A 16523-nucleotide genomic window follows, 5' to 3' on the forward strand; every position below is an offset into this window, starting at 1 on the left:
TTAAATATTGTCTTTATCATATTATTCTTATATGCTTTTTAGGATGATATTTTATTTTGATATGATCTATTACATATTTCAATGCCTATGTTATTCTCTGGATTATTCTGACTATCCAATAAATTATTATTAATGTGTAATTACTCCTTTTTTTACAGTTTTAGAAAAGTCTTATTTTGGGAGTAATTTTAAAAAGTTTTCTTTTAATATGAAGTTTTCTGTTAAACTTATAAAAAGTTAACACATCTATTATGTATTATGATATTATATATCTATTAGTAGATTGATTTGTATCTACCTTTAAAAATATTATATTGTCTATGGAAGTAATACATAATTTATACTTCTAGCTTTTTTATACTATATATTTTTATGCATTTCTTATTGAACTAACCTAAAGTAATTTTTATTATATTGCCTCTTGAATATTAGAAATAGAAAATACTGAACTTTGAATATTTTTCATAACTCATTATGCTTTTATTATTGTTTTAAAGATTTATTTTAAGTATAGAAAGGCTTCTGGACTTGATATGTTAATTTTGTATCCTTTGATGGATTTTTATCAGCTGTAGAGATCTTTCTGCTGGAGTCTTTTGTGGTCTTTTATTTACAGAATCATATCATCTACAAATCAGAATATTTTGAGTCTGTCGTTTCCTGTTGTATCCTTTTTATCTCTTTCACTTGTCTTAGTGCTCTAGCTGATATATCAAGAACTATATTGAATAGGGGGAGCCTGAACATCCTAGTCTATTTCTGCTTTAAATTTTCTCTGCTTAGGAAGATGTTAGCTGTAGGATTCCCTTATATTGCCTTTATTATGTTGATCTATCTTCCATAGATTTTCTAAGACTTTTATCATTGAAGGCTTGTTGCATTTTGTCAAAATGAGATGATCATGTGATTTCTGTCTTTGAGTCTATTTATGTGGTAGATTATATTTGTTGGTACTTTTATTTATGTGTGTACGTATGTGTATATTTATATGCAAATGTATGTGGGTACCTGTGGAGGCCAGAAGAGGGCATCAGATTTCCTAGAGCTAGAGTTAAACAAGCAGTTATGAGCCAGCTGGTGTGGTGCTAGGAACTGAACTCCAGTCCTCTGGAAGAGCAGCAAGGAGTCTTAACTATCAAAGTATCTCTTCAGTCCTCATTATGTTAATTTTGTGTGTGTGTGTGTGTGTACATGTGTGTGCTTGTGTGTGTGTACACGTGTGTACAGGTGCATGTGCATATGTGTGGAGAGGACAGAGGCTGATGTTGGGTGTCTACCTCACTTGCTTTCCACATTATTGATTTTTTTGAGTTCACTGATTCATCTAAGCTGGGTGGAGCATTGGGCCAGTGAGCTTCAGGGTCCTGCTTACCTCTGCCTCCAAAGAGTGATTACAGGCATGTGCCACCTTGCCAGTTTTTTTTTATTATGGATGCTGGGACTCCTAACTCAGGTCCTCCTGCTTGCACAGCAAAGACCACAAGCTGAACTGTCTCCCCAACCCTCTGACCATTTTCTTCTAACCATGTTAATTACTTTCAGTCCTTCACTCAATTTTTCAGAAAAATAATGCAAACACAGGTAATAGTAGTTGTTTTGTTACCATTGATACTGTGTCTTGTTGATTGAGAAACAATGGCTTTAGTCATTGTTAATTAGGAAAATAGACTTTTATATGACACGATATACCACAGTGTTTATCACTTTTAAGAAAGACTTGTTTTAACTGTGTGTTCATGTATGTGTATATGTCTGTGTGGGGGTATGTACATGTAAGTACAGGTAGCTGTGGAGCACAGAGGCATTGGCCTTCCTAGAGCTGGAGTTATGGCCGCTTGTAAGCCACCTGACATGAGTGAAGGGAACTTAACTCCAGCCCTCTGTGAGAGCATACACACTCCTAACTGCTGAGTCAGCTCTCCACCTCCCCCATCTATTGACCACAGTTGACATTATTTAAGAACCTCTGTTAATGACGACAAAAGAACTCACAACTATAGTGTAATAAAATACAACAGAACATTTTGGTGAAAATTCTTCATAGTATTTCCCCTATAGCTGTAATTGACAACTTATAATCCAAACTTGAAGGTGCTATATGCTGTTGACATTTCTGAACATACTTCCTGTTGTATGATTCCTAGCTGGTTTTAGGATATCTCTACAATACCTAAAACTTATGGTGTCTATTTTAGTCACTGCCTGTCCCACACTAGTTCCATGTGGCCCCCAGTGTCTGCTCCTCCTCTACCCTGTAGTACTTTACTTGTCTTAAAAGACACAAGATGGGGTTAGAGAGATGGCTCAGCAGTTAAGAGCACTGGCTGTTTTCCAGAGGAGCTGGGTTCAATTCCCAGCACCCACATGGCAGCTCACAACTGTCTGTAACTCCAGTCCCAGGGAATCTGACACCCTCACACCAATACACATTAAATAAAAATTTAAAAAAAGACACAAGATGACTTTTGTGTATCATTTTCAATCATAAATAAAGCCACAAAGATCATCATGACATAAATGCTTTTGCATGCATTCATCTTTTATAGACTAGCAAGTGCATTTTACATTTTGATACACAAGGAGAGTGCCTTGTGTATGAAGGAGCTATGTGATTTACATTCACACCATCAGTTCAGGAGTTTTCTCATTTCCTCAGTATCACCAAGAACCATCATTCATTCTGATCTCTGGCATCCTGGAAGGTGAAATATGATGTCATGCTTTAGTGCATATTCCTAGGACATTTGTGATCCAGGTTGTGATTCTTGGGTGAGTAAACAGTTTGTAGTTTGATTATATAAGACATATAATACTATTGTTGTTTATTCAGAGATGTTTTATACTATCTGTTTAGATGTTTTAAAATACTAGAATGCTGTAATTTTTGATATTTGCTTTTATACATAGATGTAGATATGAATTTAAATATTAAGATAAGCATACTATGTATTTTTGAATCCTAATACCATGCTACTTTACTCAGATCTGAAGAGGTAGTGAGGGTCTTTGAGCCCATTTTTTTTTATTTATTTGGGTTTCTATTATTCTCTTTATATGATTTATTTCCCAATGGCAGGATAATACTTTAGTTTTGAATACATTCAGTACCCACTACACTTTCTGCACATGACATGGACTGAATACATGCTTGCTGATTTATCATTTGAATGGATGAGCTACACCAATTATTTGTGGACATAAGGTCATTCACTTCCTTCAGATAGGCCTGCAAATGACTGCGTATTCTATCTGGCATTTACAACAGAAAGTTCTAGGAATACAAAGAAGTAATATCTTAGGCATCCTTTTCCAGTTCTGATGTTGAAGGAAGACCCCTGTCCCCACCCCCCAACCCCCCCAAAAAAACCTCTGACTTCATTTGGAAGCATCTGAAAGGCAGGTTCTATTTGTTTTCAGGAAAGGTGCAATATTGGCAGAGAGGCACAATTTTCTCTCTCCCTGTGTGTGATAAAGAACACAGTTGGCTCAGTGTGCTGTGCCGAGAAAGTGCTGATGAGCCTCTGGTCAACATTTTCAGTGGGCCTTAGGTGAAACTGTGCAACAGAGAGGAAGATGCATCAGCTTTGCAGATGACATGGGCCTGCCAAACGAGAATCAAGTACAGAGACACCAGAGCCTCAGGAGGAAGCCAGCAAGCCTGACCTTTAGAAGGTGCGTGCAAAGCACTGCCTTTAAGGTTAAATATTTTTCTGCTTGGCTCAGGGAGACATGGCTCGGTTGCACTTCCAGAAAGGGATTTTGCTTTTATTTGTCCACAAGATCAACAGCGGCTGTGATGGCTGCCCCGTGAACCCAAAGGTAGCTTTATTAATTGCTGCCCTGGGTAAATGCTCCTCACTTCTCCTGGAATTGAGATCATGTCTGGAATATTGGGCTCAGTTTCTGCTAAATATAATCAAGAATCATAATCAACTGTGTCTATGGTTAAAAAAAATAAACTCACACAATTTTGAATGCCCACAATAACACATTTTCTCATTTTATAAGCCACAGCTAAACAACTTTTATTTCACAAAGGAAACTTTGAGGAGTTGAGGCAACTGGGATCTACCCAAGAGAATGCCATGTGAGAATACGGCAATTTATTCTTTGTTTATTCCATGAGACACAATAGCACCGATAGGCGACAACTTCTGTCTGCAAGTGGAAAATCAGCAGAGGGGGTGGCAGTACAACTTTATGAGTCTAAAGTCACTGTCGCCATTTCAGATAGAATACCTGTAAGACTCAGAGGCTAGTACTAATGCAAGTTGGTTCTAACCCCAGTTTCTAGGCTCTTGTCACCATTCACTTGCTAGATATGAAACGGGAAGTCCCCATGGGTGATGACTATCTTCTAGTGTAGTGGGTAGCCATTCCAACCTTGATCTGGAAGTTCCAACCCCATTGAGGTTTTGGTAACTGTTACGCCTACAAGGCAGTGCCAAGAGAAGACCTTGAAGACCCGAGATCCAGATGCACTGTCTCTCTTGGTTCCTGGGCCCTGGGCGCTGGAGGTAGACCGAGGAGAGTTCTCCAGAGAACACCACCAGACTGCATCTTTCCCAGACCCTGCAACCTACCTATCCCTTCATTTGTAAGTTACGCCACTAAATAAACCTCCCTTTAAACTATGTGGAGTGGCCTTAATAATTTCACCAATATTCTAGTCAAGGAACATGGTCAATCAGAACCTCAGCTGACTGTCAGGAATGTTCTAGAAACTATTTTAGGATCGGCTGACTTACTAGGCCAGATATTCTCCTGAGAGCACATTCTGTCCCATGCCCCCCCCCCCTTTCTCTTTGTGTTAGGGTGTCATGTAGTCCAGGCTGGCTTCAATGTTGCTTCAAAGTTGCTATGAAGATGACCTTGAACCTCGGAATCTTTTGTTTCTACCTCTCTAGAGCTGGGATTACATGCCTGAGCCTCCATGCCTAGAGTACTAGCAATAGAATCTAGGGCTTCATGCATGTTAAGCAGTCTCTTGAGCTACATACACCTTCAGTCCTATGATTTAAGAGCATGTTTCTGAGTCAATGTTATGTAGATTCTGTTCTGCAGAGAAAATCCTCTTGCTTGTAGTAACTACTTGTATTTCTTATGTAAGTTTGTGAAATGTACTGTAGCATGAATCCTAATTGGTCTTAACAATAAAAACCCAAAGCCAGATATCAGAGTAAATGCTGAAAGATCAGAGAGACAAAGGAACAAGCCTCAGCCATCTTTCACCTCAGCCAAAAGGGGGAGATCCTGTTCCTACGAATCCTCAGACTGAATGGGCCGAGATCCTGTCTCCACTGGCCTTATATTCCTGTCTCCACCTCCCTAGTGCTGGGATTAAAGGTGTGAGCCTTCACTACCTAACTCTGCTTCTCTTTTAGACAGATTCAATGTCATGTAGCCCAGGTTGGCCTTGAACTCCTGATCTTGCTGCATCCTCCTTCCAAGTGCTAGGATTAAAGGTGTGTACCACCACTGCCTCACCTCTATGGTTAACTAGTGGCTGGCTCTGCCCTCCGATCTTCAGGCAAGCTTTATTTGTTAGATCACAAACAAAATATCATGACAATGTGCTTATGTCTCCTTTTCTTTCCAAGAGACCATGATAACTAAGAAACAATGCAGATGGATTTGGTATTGGCCACCGTTCTTAAAAAACATACTAAAAATTGAAACTAAACCAGTTCTTGTGATAAGGGACCCTGGAGGTTGGGTATCTGCTCATTCTCCTCATGTTTTTCTGCTGGAAGAGAACATCAATTGAAAAAAACAAGCTGAATTTGAACACTGAGTGGTAATGACCAACAGGCAGTAGAATGTATTCGGTTTCTCTCTTCTCTTCTTTATTGGGAATCTGTGAGAGAGATCTGTGGAGTTCCCACCTGAGTCCACAAGCCAGGAATTGATTTGAGCATTTTCTCCTCAGGTGGTCAGATTACTGTGAAGCAGACATGTGTCTGTAAATTCACCTGGCCTCCTGCTTGGTGCAGGTGCCAGTGGCCTTTCCAGTGGCCGAAGCACAGGTGGGTGAGGTGATTCAATTAGGCCCACTGGTGTTAGTGTGACATCTCAATTTGACTAGACTCCGGAAATCTAGAGTTTTTGGTCCAATATTATTCTCAATATACCTGAGGGTGATTTTTACAAAATTAGCATTTGAATGGGTAGATAGAGTAAGGCCAGTTATTTTCCTTTATGTGGATAGATTTCATCCAGTCAACTAAGGATCTGAACAGAGCTGAAAATGCCTGAGTAAATGAGAACTTCCTCAGGATTGCTTGAGCTTGGGCATTGATCTTGGACATTGGACATTGACTTCATAGTGGACAATGTCATCAGTGTTATTGTGTCTCTTATTGTCTGCTGTGGAACAATCTTTGTACACTGTAAATATGTATTACTCTCATTGGTTAACAAAGAGCTGACTGGCCTATAGCTGGGCAGGAGAGACTGGGCAGGAGAGCCAGACTAGGAGGATTCTGGGAAGAAGAAGGGCAGAGTCTTGGGAGTCTCGAGAGAGACTCAGAGGAAGTGGGAGATAAACATGCCATGATGAAAGAAGGTGCCACCAGGTGGCAGAGAATAGATAAGAAATACAGGTTAATTTAAATGTAAGAGTTAGCTGGCAACAATCCTGAGCTATCAACTGAGCATCTATTATTAATATTGAGTCTCCATGTTGGTTATTTGGGAACTGTCAGATGGTAAAGAAAAGTCCACCTACAATTGTCACCTTGGATTTGAGGATCCTGAGATTTCACAGCCTGGGTGTGAACCTTCCTGTCCCTTTCTTCTCCTCGCATTCCCTCTGATTTCTAAAAAATCTCTTCTTCATCACCTAGCTATCTAGCCATGGTATTGGCTTTCTTTTCTGGAGAACCCTGCCTAATACAATTCCTTTTTGGATATAAGGAAGAGAAGTTCAAGCTACCACATGTCACTAGATGGCATCCACCGGGCTGTATGTGAACCACAGACCTGGGAGACCAAACATTCTGGCCTTGATAGACCAGGGCTTGAGGTGAGAGAGATGTTGATGCGCTTTTAATTTACCCATATACTTTGTGGATTTCTGTTCAAATAAATGTTCACGTCTCAGAGCCTCACTTTCTCATGTGCCTGTCTTAGGTACACTTTTCACCCCATTGACCTCGCTTGCTTTTAGACTCTGTTTACTTACACCTTTTCACCTTTTTCTTTTGATAGGATGAAACTGCCACAGTATATCATATCAATTTATCCTCCACTCCTGTTCTATTTCTCAAGATATAGCAGTTTAGTTTCCGAGAGGAAAACATAATGGTCCCTGCTCCATTTTCTCATGCCAAGCCATATTAAAAAGCCACTCATCTTCCTAGGCATTTGGTTTCTATGGTTACATTGTAAACATGCCTCTTGGTCCAATTAGCTGGACTAGAAAATGGATGGCCATCTACTCTAAGACAAGCCACCTGGTTTTTTTTTTTCAGTAGGGGTTCTATGTGGGCAGCTTCTGGTATACAAGCTGAGGCATGACTTAAACTATGCTTGTCATAGTGAGAACCATCTGCTCACACAGGCAGAGGTTGGAAGAGAGGGTAGCTGTTGAGAAGAAATAAGAGGTCTTATTTCTCTTTGTGAATGAAGCATACACCTGGTTCTGTTCCTCATGTTATTTTTCTTTATCATGAACAATCAGAAATCAGTCTTAGCAAGAATCAGACACATGGAATTACAAAAACAATCTAAGTGTCTAAGAACAGTGTGCATAAAAAGAGAATCAAAGCACGCACATGTTTATCATTTTTGTCTGTATAAACCCAGAAACGTTTATGCTTCTAATTCTACTGAGCTCACCCTGCCACAGCCTGAGGCTCTTCTGGGTTCTTCATCTCTTGGAAGATGTTTGCAAACCATGATGCTCACTGGTCCTCTTTCTGAGCTCTATAGCACCTAAAGACCACAGCAGATACTCTTTGGGAGAAAAGATGAGAGACTCTTGTGCTCCCACATCTTTCTCATCCACACCTCAGTAGGTAATGGCTGGCAGGTGAAAGCACTTTGCTAGGGTTGGGGAGACTGTCTAACAGGTTCCACCATCAGGGGGTAAGATTTTCATGTTATTCTTTCTTCAGCTATCTTCTCCTAAATTTGCTATCAGGCTTTAGCACAGTATACTGGGAATCTTCCTGAAAGTGAACATTCTGTCTCAATCGGAAGTTGAATTCTGTATGAAAGCACTCTGCTCTCAGGAGGGGGTGGTGGTGACAGCTGAAGACATCCTGGTGAGTGGGGACACAGAGAAGTCACTGCAGGGCCTCCTTCCTAGAGTGGGCTTTTTCCTACTCCCCTTAGCCACACTCTGGCTGAATGCTTTCCCACACTCCCTTTTTGTTCCTACCTATACGGAGAAAAGATGGGTAACAAACATTGTAGATGAAGGAGCTGTTATTTGAAAACCTATAGTTTATTTGTAGAAGCAGTTCTAACACTTCCCACTTACTGATGCATACCATGTAGCTGAAACACTTCATTAACTATCAATAATAATCATAAAATAGTTAATAATGGTTGCCTGCATGCATCTTAGCTTTACATAAGGTTTATCTTCCCACTAAAACTTTTAAACATTAATGCAAGAAAACTGGCATTTTTCTTTTTTAACAAATCAGGAAATCAGATTCAAGATTAAGTGTTAAATCAAGGGTGTCTGTCTAGTAAATAATGAACAGAAACTCAAATCTAATTCTTTAAAATTTTATTTCTATCACTCTTCTCTTACAGGGAGTCTTAGAACTCGAGAGAAGACATTTTCACTAGCTCTGCATAGTAAATGTTGACTTATTGTAGATACTAGAGGAATGGGTCCACAGTGGGGAGGCTCTCTAGGACTCACATGCTCTGATGGAGCTTGGCATGGCATCTTCTTGCCACTCTCAATTTGCCATTGCTTGGCTAACATCTGGAACTGCTGGCCCAAAGCTGCTGTTTATCTTGTTGCTCAATATCCATCCTCCCTTCTTGATAGGCAATGCCTTCAGTGATAGAGCCTTCGTTGGCCAAATGTGGGAATACAGTCACCGAGTCATGTGTCAGAAGACCTGACCTAGCACTGTCTCCAACCAAAATGTCTGTGGGTAGGGCAGTTCTAACCAAAGGGGACATTCACCATAAAGGACAGTAGTGTGCTTAGGGCAGCTATATTTATGTGAGTGACCAAGGAGGAAGGAATATCAATGTTGTTGAAGCTGTACCAAAAGAAAAGACCATTTAATAGAAAAGATCCATCATATAGATGAATTCCAGTTCTCAAGAGAAAGCATATCTAATATCTATGCTAAACAATAGGTAGAAACACAAGTGATTTGGATTTATTACCTTAAAATCTGCTGTGAATCATAGACCATGTCATTGGAAACACCACCTTTCATTGATACTTTTGAAACTAACCCAGTATTCATCAAAATCAGTTATCCATCAGATTTTCTATGAACAGCATACAAACCAACATAGACGACTTAAGTAGTCAAATGAGGACAAAGAGGGCAGATGACCCCATACAGGCCTCATAGACATGTGGCCTGCTGTAGGGCATTCTTAGGGCCACATAGATAAGAGTTTTCAGTCTGGGCTAAGAGCTCAGCATGGAGTCTGAGACTAGGAGCTTCCTTTTAGGCCACTTGCTCATGGATCTCCTCGATGTTCTTGTGTTCCCTCCCTGAAAGTCTCTAGGGAGTAGCACCGTGATAGGAAAACTGTAAATTCTCATCAGCCCCAGTGCTGGATTCACAGTTGATCTAAGGGAGTAATGTTATTTCTGAATCACATGCTGAGAATCAGGAACCAAATCTTTCAACTTAATAACCATGACATTTTCTCCCTGGATCCAGTAAAAGAAAAAATTGATTCCTAATATTGTCTTCCACTCTACTTCATCCCCATGTGCTTTTAAACCCTCCCCTCTGAGTCCTTTCATATTTCCCCCATTTCAGTCTTTGTTTTTCCATCTCCAACCCAACCATACTTCTCCAGCTTCTCTAGTACCTGCTCATGTTTTCTTTCCCTCAAAGAAATATAGACTTGAGATCATACAATGGATGAGCAATTAAAAATGGCCACAAGATAAAGTAAACATGAAGAACAAGGTATGGTGGTTTGCATCTGAAATGTCTTCACTATGCTCATGTGGTTGAACACTTTGTCCCTAGTGTGTGGCATTGTTTGGGAGGTTATGGAATCTTTCAGGTATGTGGACTTGTTGGCTAGTAATGGTCATTAGGGATGGGTCTTGAAAGTGATGCCTGCACCTCCGTTTCTAGCCTGATCTCTCTGCTCTAGACTGAGCCACTTCTCCATGCCCACTCTCCCAGTATTTGACATGAACCTTTGTCATTACATGTCAAAGGTGGCAAGGCAAGAGAATGCAAACCCACTTCTGTGACCCCTTTTCATAATGATGTCACTCTACCTATGAGGGCCGAGCTTTCACAAACACCTCCAATCAGATCTCATCTCTCAACACAGTCATGTTGGGGAATAAGGCTCCATCTGTCAAATTCTGAGCAATGCACTGAGTGTAGCGCTTGGGTGAAGATTTTAATATTTTTGTTCTGCTTTGCTTTTCTCTTTCTTATACCACAAATGTCAATGCTTTCAACAGTGCATGCATCTTTACAGCACTTTCCAGGCTCTTTGGGACCTTGAGAAAAACTTCCTCATCAATAACTTCTAACTCAACGATGACAAAGTCTCTGGGTTGTCCCTTCCCTCTATGCAGTTCTAAATGACACTGAAATAGTTAGTGGTATTTTTCCCTTTGCAACAGTCCAGCATGGCTCCTTTGAAATGTGTGCAGCTTGCATTTGGCTTTAATAAGGAGACATTCCAGATGCCCGTCTATACCATCTGCACCCCCAGGCTTTTTTTTTTTCTGCAATTGGATGATCTGAATTCTCCCCAGCTTCTCTTTTGCCTCATTTGGCAGGAAGCAAATAGTTCTCGGCACAGTAGGATCTCTTGGCTGCTTATGATGATAGGCAATTTCTTTCTCAAAATTTAGGTTTCATTGTGTGGAATGGCACCGAGGGATCAAGTATGGGCTCGATTAGGTGATCTGTTAAGGGATCATTTAAGACACACACAATAGGTTTTAATATGAGTTAACTGGTCTTTGGAATCTCTTTTGGTACCATGAATCTGTAGATAAACAGGATGGGAAAGTAATCCAGTCATGGTATGTGCTGGATTTATTTAAATTGAAACCATTTTCAGAAGTTTCTTTCTACTATACCAACTTCATTTGTCTGCTAAACAATAAACTTTTAATTTTTAAAGGGAATAGCTCATTTCTGACCAGACACTTAGGCATATACCTAAATACAAAGGTCAGTGTAGATTCTGAAAAGTTTCATTAATTCCAAATCAATGTACTGTTTTTCCAGATATCTGTCATATTACCAGGGCATTTGCACCCCAAGGCTTGCTGATTTGTGTCCTGCTTTGCCAAGGGGTGGACAGCTCTTACCCAGCATGAGGAATGGCTTTATTTGTGTTAAAGAAACAACAGTGTGATTAATCATGCTGTTTGTGGCCAACTTTCTCTCTTCAGCATCACAATGATAGATCCAATAGAGGGATAGCATCAGAGATCACATTGACTTTGAACTTCTCTCTTCTTACAGAGAAGCTCTTGTTTATTTCGCTGTAAGAAGCAAGTTCGTGGAGAAGAAATGCATGGGTCAGTATTTGCGAATGCAATTTTTCTTTTATGCACTTTTAAACTCTACTTACTCAAAAATATCCAAGAGCAACTTTACTTTGATTTTATGTTTTATTAAAACAGTGACAATTAAAGAGAGAACATTACTCTAATTATATAATTGAATAAAATAGCGAACAGATGCACTCTGGCTGCTGTGGACAGCCATCCTCATTTATAATGGTGGGCACAGCAAAGCCATCTGGACCTTTTTTGTATTCTTTCATCTAAATTGGTTTCTGTTTTTGAGATGTCACTCCAAGAGTTTCCATACCACTGAGGCTACTGCTCCAACGTGACCATGATAGAATGGAGAAGTGTTCACAGTATGATGGTCAGGTCTTCCTCTGAGATGTGTCATACCTGTAAGGAAGGAACCCAAGCCATGCCTCTGCCTGTTCCCTGTTGCTAGCTCACAATATGACTATCACACTGACCTGATAGAGAGATGTCCTTTCATATACAGCAGTCAATAGGGCTCATTATTAACTCCCCAACTTGCCCTTGATGCTGAAAAGCAAGAATGGGACAGAGATGCACAGAAAGAAGTAGCTGGCATGACTTCCCTTGTCTTGAAAACCACTGCCATGTTGGACATGATACCAATTATGCAATGACAGGAACAGCTTGAGGACTTTATTTTCCATAAATGGGGGATTTAAACTCTTCAGTACTGTGAAAGGTTGAAAGCATCAGACCCTTAATGATTGATACAATAGGTGATAGCTTAGCTGTTTTTTTTCTAAGCATGGAAAAGGAAGGATTTTTTTCTTCTTTGCATAAGACATGCCCAGTAATTGCTTCCTTCTTTCTGTGTCTTGGATTTTGTTGTTATTGTTTGGGAGACCATATTTCCCTGAGCTATTCAATTTCTTTTGCAAAGTTGACTGTATTCTATCATAAGAAATCATTTGTGTATATTTATTTGAAGAAAAGCTATAAACTGCAGCCCATTTTGTAATGTCTAAGGGGACTGGCATCAAAGACAGGATGCCACATGCAAGGTCAAATGGAACTAGAATAAACTGTATGATGTGTCAGATTTTGGCCTCTAAACTATATAATCCAATCTCAACTCCAGATCTGGATCAGAATGTGGAATTTACTGGCAGCCAGTGGATGCTATATTTATTCTCTCTCTCTCTCTCTCTCTCTCTCTCTCTCTCTGTCTCTCTCTCTCTCTCTCTGTCTCTCTCTGTTTGTGTGTGTATCTGTATTATTTGTATGAGAGAAAGAGAGAGAGAGAGAAAGAGAGAGAGAATGAAGAGAGGCCAGAAGGGTAGTCTACGCAGTCACCTCTTGTCCTATCCTTCCTAAAAAGTAGAACTATTTAGAATACTCAGTACCTCAATAAACTACTTGAGAAAATGAAAAACAATTTTAGAAACCTTCTGCTATATGCATTTAATAAAATTTCAGATGCCCCCTAACAATCTAAGGAATAGACACATGTAACAAGAGACCAAAATAAAGTGAAGATAGAAATAAGGAGGGAACTGGCCAAAACAAATGGCTTTAAGAAAAGCAAAATCTAGTATCTGAATAAAAGTTTGCAATGGATAGAGAAAGAAGTGAAATGTTATGAAAAGAAAAGGAAAGGAAAAGATTAATCAAAAGTACATTTGAAATAGTCTCTTGGAATGTAGAAAAAAGGGCAAAATGAACCCATGTCTTGAAAGATAATTGGTATGAGGATCAGAAAGCAAACATCTTGTAGTAGTTATCTGCACAGGACTTGTACAAGATTGGCCTATCTGATGTCATCACGGATGAGGGAGGAGCCATGACTCTCCATCCCTCATAGAGGCTAATGGCAACTGATTCTTGTTGGGGCAGGGGTTATCATTTTCTCCTGTGGTGTCACTGCAGGTAAGTTGGTCTTGCTTAGTTGACTAAGTCCCACCCATGCTCAGACAAGTAACTAATTAAACTCAGTGGGCAACAATAAAAAAGAAGACACAGAAGTAGGAGGGGACTTGTTAAAATGAAGAGTGCCAGTGGGAGAGAGAGGGGCTAACAATGAGTAAAATTCATTGCATAAGTATACAAACTGTGAAACAGTAAAAAATCCATCTCAAATGAAATAGTTGTTCTCATTTCTTCCCTGAAGAAGATAAAAATAATCAGTCCTAGAAATAAAACTGAACTCTATATTAGGCATATAATTGTATGGAGAGAAAAGAAGATTTTCATTTGTACATTTAAAAGAATTACCATGGCTTATGTGAAATTTAAAGGGCTAGTTAATTCTATTGTTAAAAATAGTTTTTTCATACAATGTATTGTGATCTTGGTTTCCCTCTCTCTCATCTCCTCCCAGATCCTCCCCAGATCCCCACCCCTTCAACTATACATGTTTCTCTTTCCCTTTAGAAACAAACAGGCCCAAAGAACAAACAAACAAACAAACAGACAGACAGACAAACAAAACTCAAAACCCAAACCAGAATAAAACAAAACAAACAGAAAACAACCTCCTCCCCCCAACAAAGGGAAAGCATAAGAAAAATATTGTTAATGTTAAATCCTGTGTTTGGAGAAATCTCTTAATGTCTCGGTTGCCATTTTGAGTTAATAAAATAGTACTTACATTACATGCCTCACAGAGCAGTTACAGGTTCAAATACTCAGATGTTTGCAAACTATTTTGACTGATAACTTGAGCATAGAAAGCTGTGTGAGTGTTTTTGCGTGATGAATGAAAACCTGTATGTAGATGTAGACACATTTTATTGAGTTCATAGCCCACATCAGTAAGTGCCTGTGTCTGTGCCCTGTTGACTTGTACTGTGCCCTGTTAGTGATAGTCTTAACTCTGGTATCTCCATCCTTCCTCATCCACTCTGCTTTTGTGCTCTGTTTGGTGTTTCTGTTCCTCTGGCTCACCCTTGTCGCACACCCTTAATTTTTCATGTTGGTATGGAGTATTGTATGGTGGACTCCACTCTTGGGATTCAGCCATCCACTGCTGGTCTTTCCCTTGAGTAGGATCTTCCTGGTACCTTTTGTGTCTCCATGACACTATTGAGTTGTTGCCTCTGTCTCTAGCTTGTCATGTAGCTTTTCCCTGCAATACTGTGTGGATCCAAGAACTAGATTCTTATCTTGATCCCCCTTTCTTTTTGGAACCTGTGGTAGTTTGCGTGTAACTGGCCCCCAAAAGCTTACAGGGAGTGACATGATTAGACGGTGTGCCTTGTTGGAGTAGGTGTGGCCTTGTTGGAGGAAGTATATAACTGTGGGGGTGGGGTTTGAGGTGTCCTATATGCCCAATGTTTCGGTTCACTTCCGGTTGCCTTTGGATCAAGATGTAGAGTTCTCAGCTCCTTCTCCAGCACCATATTTACCTGCATGCTGCCATGTCACACCATGATGATAATGCACTCAATCTCTCAAAGTGTAAGACACCACAATTAAATATTTTCCTTTATAAGAGTCGCCATGGTCATGGTGTCTCTTCACAGCAATGGAAACGCTAATGAAGACAAAGCCCAGCTTATACTGACGAGGACTTTGCAGACATGATGTGTGGCCATCTCAATGAGAAATGTCCCCAGTAAGCTCCTGTGTTTGAGCACACTGTCCCTAGTTGGGGAAACTGTGAGGTACAGCCTTGCTGGAGGAAGTACATCACTAGAGGTGGGCTTTGTGGGTCTCTAGCCTTGTCCCACTTTCTGATCTGTCTGTCTGTCTGTCTGTCTGTCTGTCTGTCTGTCTCTCTGCCTCTGGTGTGTGGATAAAATGTGATCTTTCTGCTTCCTGCTCCTGCTGCTATACCCTTTCCAACACCTGGAGCCTCCACCTTTCTGGAATCATAAGCCAAAATACATCCCCCTTTCCTTAAGTTGCTTTTATCAAGATATTTTATCACAGCAACAGAAAGGTAATTAATATACCAAACATTAGACTTAGAATTCATGAGATAGGCATGAGGACCAATTAGGAGAGTTTTTTAGTAGACTGAGCAAGGGGAACCATGATAAACTTTCCAAATAATAGCATCACTTTTTCTTAATGGCATCACCTGTGCTTACAAACATATTAGGAAATGCCCCATATCTAGAAGAATGCTCTGTGTTCAAGGATGAGCTTTCCAGAAACACCTATATGATGAATTCATTTGCTTAACTTAAACTTTTTTTTTCATATATAGGATGATCCATATGAATGACATCCCAAACCAAACACCAAATATACAGAAAACTGATAGGCATTACTGTATTGTTCTCAGTTTTCTAATTAGCTGACCTTAAAATCTAAAAGAAAACCATTAGCTACATGGGGACTATAGGATGAAACATACTTGGTTAACAATTGTGATCAATTTTGGATTCCTTTTATTTTAAAAAGTAAGTTGACTCTATTTCTCTCCTTTGGAAAATTGGTTTCTGCCACACCATCATCATTGGATTCTCACTGTAAATCCTCTGGGATATCCCATGGTTGCCCAGAGTCTTGGCAATCCTTTGGGTATTGTTCCACAGAACCAGTTCCTTCATAAGCTCCAGCAGGTCCAAGATGGGGGGAGATGCTAGAGTGGGCCAACCCAAGGCCCAGTTGTGGTCCTAGGTGATAGCTGAGCTGATTGGTCAGTCTAGGCCAATGGGGCCACCCACATTAGGCAAAGGGGCAGAGTCAGCTCCCCTGTGCCTATGCCCTCAGGGTGGGTTCATCCTCGCCTGTGGTGAAGGTTGGGGCCATCCAACTGCAGGGGCCAACTTTCTTGCTGCAGTGACCAGCCAAGGCAAGACCAGTTTTCCCTGGGCCAGCAAAGGGCAGGGCC

The sequence above is a fragment of the Peromyscus maniculatus genome, chromosome 22 (assembly GCF_049852395.1).
Source record: "Peromyscus maniculatus bairdii isolate BWxNUB_F1_BW_parent chromosome 22, HU_Pman_BW_mat_3.1, whole genome shotgun sequence".
NCBI classification, from domain to species: Eukaryota; Metazoa; Chordata; class Mammalia; order Rodentia; family Cricetidae; genus Peromyscus; species Peromyscus maniculatus.